Genomic DNA, 11,491 nt, shown 5'->3' with positions numbered 1-11,491 from the left:
TCAACAAACATTTAGTCAGACTAAGAGGAAAAGAGAGAAGACCCAAATAAAAACATATCAGAGTGAAAAAGGAGACATTACGACTCATAGTACAGAAATTCAAAGGATATTAGATACATGAACAACTATATGTCAAAAAATTAGAAAACCTAGAAGAAATGGATAAATTTGTAGATACATACAACTTACCAAGATTGAACCATGAAGAAATTCAAAATCAGAATAGATCCATAACAAGTAACAATATCAAAGCCATAAAAAAGTCTCCCAGCAAAGTAAAGCCCAGGACACAACGACTTCACTGCTGAATTTTACCAAACATTTAAAGAAGAGCTAATAATACCAATTCTATTGAAACCATTCTGAAAAATAGAGGAGGGAATACTTTCAAACTCATTCTATGAAGTCGATATTACTCTGATACCAAAACCAGACAAGGACACATCCAAAACAAGAAAACTGCAGGCCAATATCTCTGATATCAGAATACTGATACAAAAATCCTCAACAAAATATGACCAAACTGAATTCAACAACAATTAAAAAGATCATTCACCATGACTAAGTGGAATTTATCCCAGGGATGCAAGAATGGTTCAACATATGCAAATCAATGTGTGTTACATCACATCAACAGAATGAAGGACAAAAAACATAAAATCATTTCAACTGATGCTGAAAAAGCATTTGATAAAATTCAACATCATTTCATGACGAAAACTTAAAAAATAAAACTAGGTAGAGAAGCAACATACTCCAACACAATAAAAGCCATATACGACAGATCCACAGCTAGTATCATACTAAATGGGGAAAAACTGAGAGCCTTTCCTCTAAGATCTTGAACAAGGCAAGGATGCCCACTTTCATCACTGTAATTCAACATAGTACTGGAAATCCTAGGTAGAGCAATCAGACAACAGAAGGAAATAAAGGGAATCCATAAAAAGCCTTTTCCTTCCTTGGAAAGGAAGAAGTCAAATTATTATTGTTTGCAGATGGTGTGATCTAATCTTTGGAAAATACTAACTACTCCACCAAAAAACTATTAGAACTGATAAACAAATTCAGTAAAGTTTCAGGATACAAACTCAACATACAAAAATCATTTTTATATGCCAAGAGTGAACATTCTGAAGAAGAAATTAAAAAAGTAGTCTCATTTACAATAGCTACAAATAAAATAAAATACCTAGGAATATACTGAACCAAGGAAGTAGAATATCTCTACAATGAAAACTATAAAACATTGATGCAAGAAATTGAAGAACACACCAAAAAATGGGAAGATATTCCAAGTTTATGGATTAAAAGAATCGATATTGTTCAGAATTTCCACACTACCCAAAGAAATCGACAGATTCAATGAAGTCTCTATCAAAATACCAACAACATTGTCCACAGAAATAGAAAAAATAATCCTAAAATTTATATGGAACTGTAAAAGACCCAGAAGAGCCAAAGCCACCCTGAGCAAAAAGAACAAAACAGCAGGCATCACATTACCTGACTTCAAATTATGCTACAGAGCTATAGTAACCAAAACTGCATGGTGGTGGCATAAAAACAGACACATAGACCAATGGAATAGAATCAAGAACTAGGAAATAAATCTATACACCTACAGTGAACTCACTTTCAATAAAAGTGCCAAGAATATACATTAGAGAACAGTCTTAAAAAACGGTGTGGGGCAACTGGATATCCACTTGCAGAAGAATGAAGCTAGACCCCTATCTCTCACCATATTAAAAAATCAAATCAAAATTGATTAAAAATTTAAATCTAAAACTCCAAACTATGAAACTACTAGAAGAAAACATTGGAAAAACTCTTCAGGACATTGGAGTGGGCAAAGATTTCTTGAGTAATACCCCAGAAGCACAGGCAACCAAAGCAAAATGGACAAATGGGATCACATTAGGTTAAAAAGCTTTTGCACAGCAAAGAAGACAATCAACAAAGTGAAAAGATAGCCCACAGAATGGGAGAAAATATTTGCAACCTACCCATCTGACAAAGAATTAATAAACAGAATATATAAGGAACTCAAACAACTCTAGAAGAAAAAAATCTAATAATTTGATTAAAAATGAACCAAAGATCTGAATAATCATCTCTTAAAAGAAGATATAAAAATGGCAAACAGGTATATGAAAAGGCGCTCTACATCATTGAACAGAGAAATGAAAATCAAAACTACATTGAGATGTCATCTCATCCCAGTTAATAAAATGGTTTTTATTCAAAAAACAAGCAATAACAAATGCTGACAAGGATGTGGAGAAGCGGGAACCCTCATTCACTGTTGATGGGAATGTAAATTGGTACAACCACTATGGAGAACAGTTTAGAGGTTCCTCAAAGATCTAAAAATAGAACCACCATACCATCCAACAATCCTACTCCTGGGTATGTACCTACAAGAAAGGAAATCAGTCTGTCAAAGAAATATCTGCACTCCCACGTTTGCTGCAGCTCTGTTCACAACAGTCAAGATTTGGAAACAACATAAGGGACCCTCAACAGATGAATAGATAAAGAAAATGTGGTACTTTTGCACAATGGAGTACTATTCAGCCATAAAGACAATGAGATTCAGTCATTTGCAACAACATGGATAGAGCTGGAGGTCTTTATGTTAAGTGAAATAAGCCAGGCACAGAAAGACAAACATCACATATTCTCACTTATTTGGGAAACTAAAAATCAAAATTGAACCCATGGAGATAGTGAGTAGAAGGATGGTTACCAGAAGCTGAGAATGGCATTGGAGACTAGAGGTTGAGGGGGAGGTGGGGAGTGGTTAATGAGTACAAAAAACAAAAAAAGAATGAATGAATAAGACCTAGTATTTGTAGCACAAAAGAGTAACTGTAGTCAATAACTGTACATGTAAACATACCTAAAAGAGTAATAATTGGGTTGTTTGTAATAGAAAGGATACATGCTTGAGGAGATGGATACCCCATTTTCCATTATGTGAGTATTATGCATCATATGCCCATATCAAAACATCTCATGTACCCCATAAGTTTATATACCTACTATGTACCCAAAATTAACAATAAAAATTATTTTAAAAAATAAATTAAAATAAGAAGTGAGTAAAGGATCTGACTAAACATTTCTCAAAAGAAGACATGCAGGTGGCAAACAGGTATATGAAAAGTTGCTCAATATCATTGATCATCAGATAAATGCAAATCAAAACTACAATGAGGTGTGGTCTCATTTGAGTTAAAATGGATTTTATCCAAAAGACAGGCAATAACAAATGCTGGTGAGGATGTGGAGAAAAGGGAACCCTTGTCTACACTGTTGGTGGGAATATAAATCAGTACAGGCACTATGGAGAACAGTTTGGAGATTTCTTAAGAAACTAAAACTGGAACTACTATATGATCCAGCAATCCCATTGATAGGTATATGCCCAAAAGAAAGGAAATGGTATATTGAAGAGATATCTGCACCTCTATTTCTATTGCAGCACTATTCACAATGATGAAGATTTGCAAACAACTTAAGTGTCCATCAATAGACAAATGGATAAAGAAAATGTGGTACATATACACAATGGAGTAGTATTCAGCCACAAAAAGAATAAGATCCTGTTATTTGTAACAACATGGATGGAACTGGAGGTCATTATGTTAAGTCAAATAAGCCAGGCCCGGAAAGACAAACTTCACATGTACTCACTTATTTGTAGGAGCTAAAAATTAAAGCAATTGAACTCATGGAGATAGATGGTAGAATGTTTGTTACCAGAGACTGGGAAGGATAGTGGGGAGGGAAAGGGAAGTGGGGACAGTTAATGGGTACAAAAATATAGTTAGACAGAATGAATAAGATCTAGTATTTGATAGCACTACAGGATGACTACAATCAATAACAATTCATTGTATGTTTTTAAATAACTAACTATAATTGGAATGTTTGTAACAAAAAGAAATGATAAATGCTCGAGGGGATGAATACCCACACCGACTACCCCACCTCACAAAAACCAAAAGTGGTCCTGGATGAAGTTGGAGGGTCAGATAGGATTCTGATCCTAGAAAAATCTTGTAGCCCATGTTATGGTATTTAAAATTTATTCTAGGTGCAATGGAAAGTTATTAAGAGATTAAGGAGCAGGTTAATGTGATCAAATTTACATTTAAAAAAGATCTCTTGGTTCCTTTTGTAGAAAATGAATTAAAGGGCACAAGAGTAGATGCAGGGAGAACCATTAGGAAGCTGTTGCAGATATTATGAATTAGAGATAATGGCAGCTTAGACTAGAGCAATAACAGAAGAGATAGGAAGAACCAGATGTATTTTAAATATAGTGTAGAAGGAAGTAAAATCCACAGAATTTGAGAATAGATTAAATTGAAAATCCAAAAGAGGGAAAGAAAGAAAGGGTGATCCCTGGGATTCCCACTCAGGCCCTGGGTAGCTGATAGTGATATTTACTAACAAGGTCATGATGGGGAGAAGAGAAAGTTGGTAGCTACAGGCCAGGCATGGCAGACAGAGTAGGCAAAGGGCTCCTTTGGGAGCATGTTAAATTGGAGATGCCTGTGAGAGTTCCCAAGTGGAGATGTCAAAGAGGCAGTTCTACCCACCCTCCGCCATTCCTGCCCTCCCATTTTCTAACTCAGCGTCACTCTTCATGTCATATCTATGTCTACTTACTCCGCAGTTGGGCCCAGCAATAGTAGTCCCAAAGAAAGATCTAGAATCGTGGAAATCCCACTCACTTGGTGTGTGGCAGAGATGACTAACTGCCTACCAAAGATTTGCAATTCTGTTCCTTAGAAAGCGGAATTAGCCATGAAGCAGCTGCTCCAACAGCTTTAAAGGCAAGGGAATGTGAACATAGTTGAGGTGTGTTACTTCCAGAAAGAGGTGGTTAATAAGAGGTCTACTTTATACTCTCTCTTTCCTTTTCTTTGATGTAGATAAATATGGTGACTTTTAGCACATGCTAAAAATGGTGGAGACAAAAGAGTAGGAGTCTGAGTCCCCAGTCACTATCTAGAGGAGATCTGACCAAGAACAACAATTTTGGACTTTACAACGGGAACAAAGAAACCTCTATTGTATTACACTGTTGAAATTTAAGGGCTTGTTATAGCAGTTAGCGTGCCTTAATATATCTAATTAACATTCATTTTCCCATTAGACTTTGGTTGTTGCTTAAAGTATTTTTTGTATTAGGAGTTGTGGAGGGATCTGGTTGACATATTTTGCAGGAAATTTGGGGTACCAAGACAGACCATTTAGTCCCTTGGGGTAAATGCCAATAGAGATCAATGGAAACTCAGAATAAATTATTTGCCCAAGCATATAAACAAAGCTCAATATCACCGATTATTGGAGAAATGCAAATCAAAACCACAATGAGATACCATCTCACACCAGTCAGAATGGTCATTAGTAAAACGTCAAAAAATAACAGATGCTGGCAAGATTGTGGAGAAAAGGGAAAGCTTATACACTGTTGGTGGAAATGTAAATTATTTCAACCATTGTGGAAAGCAGTATGGTGATTCCTCAAACAGCTAAAAACAGAACTACTATTTGACCCAGCAATCCCATTACTGGGTATACGCCCAAAGGAATATAAACCATACTATCAATACCATAAAGACACATGCATGTGAATGTTCACTGCAGCACTATTCACAGTAGCAAAGACATGGAATCAACCTAAATGCCCATCAGTGACAGATTGGAAAAAGAAAATGTGGTATATGTACCATGAAATACTATGCAGCCATGAAGAGAACAAGATCATGTCTTTTGCAGGAACGTGGGTGGAGCTGTAGGCCATTACATTAGCAAACTAACACAGGACAGAAATGAAATGCTGCATGTTCTCACTTATAATTGGGAGTGAAATATGAGAACACATTGACACAAAGAGGGGAACAACAGACACTGGGGTTTACTTCAGGGTGGAAGTTGGGAGGAGGGAGAGGAGCACAAAAAATTAACTACTGGTACTAGGCTTAGTACCTGGGTGACAAAATAATCTGTACAACAAACCTCCATGACACAAGTTTACCTATACAGTAAACCTGCATTTGTGCCCCTAAACTTAAAATAAAAGTTAGAAAGAAAAAAAAAAAAGAAAAGAGAGAGAGAGAGAATAAGTTGGCCAAAGGATGGTCAAATGTGAATTCAAGCTAGAGAGGAGGGAGTCTTGACTTCACAAGGCTCCTGGATGCCTACACTTATAACCTACATAAAAGGATGAAGGCTACCCTTAACATTGCTCACAGGCATGAGGAAAGCTCAGGTTGTATCACAGAGTGGTTTAATTCAAATATCCCTCACTCAGACTTCACTGTCTTGGGGAATTTGGTCATAGACAGAAGGGACCAGATCTTTTTAAAAAGTAAGGCTCCTTTTTATGGATCAAAAGAGATATGATTGCTTAGAGGTTGGATTATCTAAATTGGACATAAAAGATGTGATCCTTCGTGGAGAAATAAATGTTTATTCATTCGGAGTGGAGAGAACTCGGGATCTCAGAGAAGGACTTATGATAAGCAGTTGCATAGAACAAGATGGGAACTGTGGGAATCATAACCAGAGCAGCATTGTAACAAAATGCACCAGGTCAGCAGTGGCCACCCAGAAGGAAATCAGCACTGACAGGTGGTGGTCAATATCTAAAATAGGAAAGCAGGGCCACAGAAAACAGCAACAGGGAAAGTCACCCACAAACGCTTGGCATATTCTGTCCTCTGTTCTGATTGCTATCATACAGTACCTTCTAAAAACGGATTGGAAACAGTGGAAGAGGGGAGAAAGAAGGAGTAGAAGGAAAACAGCTTTTATAGAGCCCAGACCACAAAAATAAAACATATTTGTCCATTTGGTGGTGGTGGATTGTGATATAAATCCCCTGTTTTTTTCTTCATCTTTTTTTTCTTGCAGTTCATCTACTTTCCAAGACTTACGCATTTTTCAGGAGTCCTCTGTTTATTCCAAAAAGCTTATGCATTTTTTATGATTCCCCTGTTTATTCCACAGGGCTGGGTCATAATTTCTTGCTGTACTCAAGCTATGACCCTGCCCCTCTCACTGCATCCACCCTTGGATGATCACCCTCCTACTTGACAGAAGTGGAATGCATTCAGTGCAACCCCACCCATATTTCTTCCTCCTATTATTTCTATGTCTGTAACTATGTGACAATACCTCTCTTACTTCCTTTCTCTTTGGCTTCCTTTGGGTGTTTCATCCCTCCATTATAACCTATCATCACTAACTGCCTTCCCTTGACTTTAAAACACTCTATAACCTGAAATCAATTTTGCTAGTACTTGGTGCCCCCTCATATTACATCCTGTTTTTCTTCTTCCTTTCGATATAAAACTCTCTAAGTGCTGCTTTTATTTTTCTTTATAGATCTAGAACTAAACTGTCAATTTACTCCCAAATAGGATGCCCATTCTCTTGATAATGATGTCATTTTCAGGCAGGCTTGAAATCCTTGTGTGCGTGTGTGTGTGTGTGTTTCCTTTCAATCCTCCTTTCCTATCCTACAACCCGCAATTTACAATATAGATCCATTAATCCCCATAAATTGGTTACTTAATTTGTTATTAATTCATGTTTATTATATCTAATTCTATTTATTAGTTTCATCAATTCTTCATGAACTGTTCATCATGATTTGAGGGTCAATAATTTTGATTTTTCAAAATATTACACTAAAATATTATTTATGTTGGTTACTGAGTTGTTGATGTCCACCTAACATTTTACGCTCAAGGTGAGTACCTCACTTGCCTCACCCTGGTTTTAGCCTGTGGCTCGGGGTGCTGCATGAACAGAAGCCATTGAGTAGACTATTTTGGACTCACCAGAGTTAGGCATTTTGCATATGCACACGTATCTGCAGGTGAGCCCATGAACTTTCTGACTTGGTCCCTTCTCTTCAGGGTCTTAGGAACTGAAGGAACGTGCATCGTATCCCATTCTTTGACCTTTTAGAAAATACTCTGAAGATCTTCTAGAAAGATCTATCACATATTTACAAGAAGTTGAGGTTTTTGGCAGTGTTTAGTTCATTGGTTTGGTGTGGTGTCAAGGATGAAGACAGTACTTTATAAAATGGGTGTGTTGTGGGTGAGAGGATAAAGATGATATAGAAAAAACACTGTGGGTGACTTGATACCTAATTTTTATTGCCTGCATATTGGGAAGCAGTGAAGGAGTTATTTCAGGATCAACTTGATACATTTTCAGTCAACGCAGATGTGGAGAGCATTGAAGAGGACTTTTCAAGGGAATCTTGACTTTTTTAGATGCCACATATAAGTAAGATCATGCAGTATTTTTCTTTGCTTGCCTTATTTCAGTTAGCATAATGTCCACCAGGTTCTTGTGTTGTCACAAATGGCAGGACTTCCCTCTTTTTTACGCCTGAATAATAATCCATTGTGTATATATATCACATTTACTTTATCCATTCATCCATTAATGGGCACATAAGTTGATTCCATTTCTTGTCTATCATAAATAATGCTGCAGTGAACATGGAAGCACTGATATTTCTACAAAGTGCTGATTTCCTTTCCTTTGGGTACATATACCCAGCATAGGGATTGCCTGGTCATACAGTAGTTCTAGTTTCAATTTTTTGAGGAAAATCCATATTGTTTTTTATAATGTCTTTAACAATTTGAATTCACACCAATAGTGTCTAAGAGTTCTCTTTTCTCCACATTCTCTCCAACACTTATTCCTTGACTTTTTGATAATGGCCATCCTAACAGGGGTGAAGTGATAATCTCATTGTGGTTTTGATTTGCAGTTCCCTGAAGACTAGTGATACTAAGTACCTTTTCATATACCTGTTGGCCATTCATATTCCCTCTTTGGAAAACTATCTACTTCATTCCTTTGCTCATTTTTAAATTGAATTATTTAGGGTTTTTTGCTACTGAGGTGTGTGAGTCCCTTATATGTTTGGATATTAATCCTTTGTCAGATATATGGTTTGCAAATAGTTTCTCGCTGTCTGCAGGCTGCCTTTTCATTTTGTTATTTCTTTCGCTATGCAGAAGCTTTTTAGTTTGATGTAATCGTCCTCCTTTATTTTTGCTTTTGTCACTGTGCTTTTGGGGTGATAGCCAAAAGTCATTTTCAAGACCAATATCAAAGAGCTCTTTCTATATTTTCTTCTAGGAGTTTTAAATAAAAATAGAGAGTAGAACAGTGATTACTGGCGTAAGGAGGCAGAGGAAATAGAAGTATGTCAAAGGGTACAAATTTGCAGTTAAATTGAATGATAAGTCTAGAGGTCTAAAATACAGCATGAAGACTATGGTTAATAATATTTTATTGTATACTGAAAATTTGCTAACAGAATAGATTTTAGGTGCTCTTAGCACACATAGATAACTAAGGAAAGTGATGAATATTTACATTTGTTTGACTGTAATAGTTATTTCACTGTGTATATGTACATCCAAGCACCATGTTGTACCCCTTAAATATATAAACATATAAGAATCTTGGTGTGTAAATGTTGAGCCATAGAAAGAGAATTTATACCAGTGGCAAGATGGCCCTGGAAGTAGAATGAACTGTGCCTGGAAAAGCTTGAAGTTTAAAGTTAGAGGTGACCGTTTAGTAAAAGGTCTCTAGAGGTGCACCAAATATACATTTTGTCCTAATAGCAGATGGCCAAGTATTAAAGCATAATATTTTCTCAAAGCAGAAGATGAGGCTTACAATAGTATCATGAAATGCACTTGGAGGCTGCAGGAAGAAAATTAGAAGTCTCACCCAAAAGAGTTTAATAATTATTGCAAATATATTATGAAAGTTTAATATTCAAATTTTAAAAGTTTGATATTCTCATGCAGAAACAGGAATTTATTAGCACGGCCAGCTGCTTAATTGTTTTTATGATTACTATACCACTTCTTTACGACATTCTGTAAACCCTCACTTTCAACTGAGGTGAGAGGAAGAGCAAGCTATTCAGTTGTGACTTCATTTTTCCTTAATAATTTCTTTATTTCTTTATACATATTATAATAATGTATTATATTCAGCCTGATGACAATTTATCATGATTATTACATATGATTTGGAAGTTTTTCCTTTGTCAAATTTTGAGATGGTAATATTTGACATTCTCTTTTCCATTCTGCTTTGATGAATCCCTGTAGAACTCGTTTCTAAAAGCATAGTAGCCGAAATTAAGTAAAATACAGCTATTACAGCTCATTATGTTTAATACAATGAGTGCCAGCATATAAAAAATTCTGTAAAAATTATCAATTTGATATATAATATATTACTCTGTGTCATATAATTAATTTTTAACAAGCAATACTTTTATTGATACATATATTAGCCAGGGTTCTCCAGAGGGACAGAACTAATAGGATATATGTATATCTGGAAGGGAGTTTACATATGCCTAATGTTCCATTATTGGAGCGCTAAGCATGTGGGAGTTATTTATATCCTTGAGCACAAGGTCATTGCCAAGGTCTGATTTTTCACACAAAAAAATTGCAACCTCAGTCATAAATGGGTTAAGTAGAATCGACTCACATGATCACAAGGTGAAGTCTCATGATAGGCTGTCTGCAAGCTGGGGAAGAAGGAAGCCAGTAGTGGTTCAGTCTGAGTCCAAAAGCCTCAAAAGCAGGGAAGCCAATAGTGCAGCCTTCAGTCTGTGGCTGAAGGCCTGAGAGACCCTGGCAAACCACTGGTGTAAGTCCAAGAGTCCAAAGGCCAAAGAACCTGGAGTCTGATGTCCAAGGGCAGGAGGAATGGAGGTAAGCATCCAGTGGGGGAGAAAGATGAAAGCCAGAAGGCTCGCAAGCCAGCTTATCCCACCTTTTTCCACCTGCTGTGTTCTAGCCATTCTGGCAGCCAGATTGGATGGTGTCCACCCACATTGAGAGTTTGTCTCTCTCTCCCAGTCCACTGGCTCAAATGTCAATCTCCTCTGGCAATACCCTTACAGACACACCCAGAAACAATACTTTACCAGCTATCTAGGCATCCTTCAATCCAATTGAGTTGACACCAAATATTAACCATCACAATACATAACAATCATACATATTTATGGGATACATGTGATATTTTGATACATGCATAAAATGTGTAATCATCAAATCAGGGTATTTAGGATATCCCTCACCTCAACCATTTATCATTTCTTTGGGTTGGGAACATTTTAAATCTTCTCTTTTGGCTATTTTGAAATATACATGAAATTATTGTTAACTGTTCTCACCCTACTGTGCTATGGAACACTAGAACTTTTTCCTTCTGTCTAACTGTGTAACTGCATATTTGTACCCATTAACCAACCTCCCTATATTCTTCTCCCAGACCTTTTCCAGTGTGTAGTAACTATCGTTCTACTCTCTACCTCCTATGAGTGACAGACCTCCTATGAGTGAGAACTCTACCCTAGTTCAACTTTTTAGTTTCCACCTATGAGTGAGAGAAC

Source organism: Piliocolobus tephrosceles, chromosome 1, assembly GCF_002776525.5.
Source record: "Piliocolobus tephrosceles isolate RC106 chromosome 1, ASM277652v3, whole genome shotgun sequence".
NCBI lineage: Eukaryota > Metazoa > Chordata > Mammalia > Primates > Cercopithecidae > Piliocolobus > Piliocolobus tephrosceles.
This window is presented reverse-complemented; position numbering follows the sequence as displayed.